This window comes from Pterocles gutturalis, unplaced genomic scaffold, assembly GCF_000699245.1.
Source record: "Pterocles gutturalis isolate BGI_N339 unplaced genomic scaffold, ASM69924v1 scaffold7325, whole genome shotgun sequence".
NCBI classification, from domain to species: Eukaryota; Metazoa; Chordata; class Aves; order Pterocliformes; family Pteroclidae; genus Pterocles; species Pterocles gutturalis.
Genome location: NW_010143317.1, coordinates 17522 through 17766, shown reverse-complemented (window position 1 = coordinate 17766; position 245 = coordinate 17522).

The following is a 245-nucleotide window of genomic DNA, read 5'->3' as shown; positions in this document are numbered from 1 at the left end:
ATCTTAAAATCTAACTACTGGGGTTTCTTCCCACAAGATCTATTGGGATGGCATCTTGCTAGTGTACCTCTCTGAAGCTTAGTAAGGTTTTCACTTCCAGCATAGATTCATTTGTGGACATACTATCCTTTTCCATTCCTGTACCAACATTGTGTTTTAGCTTGAATAGCTCTTCTCCCTACCTGGTATTTCCTGATCAACAGAACTTCCCATCAGGCCCATCAGACTGTGTGACTCCCAGCCAC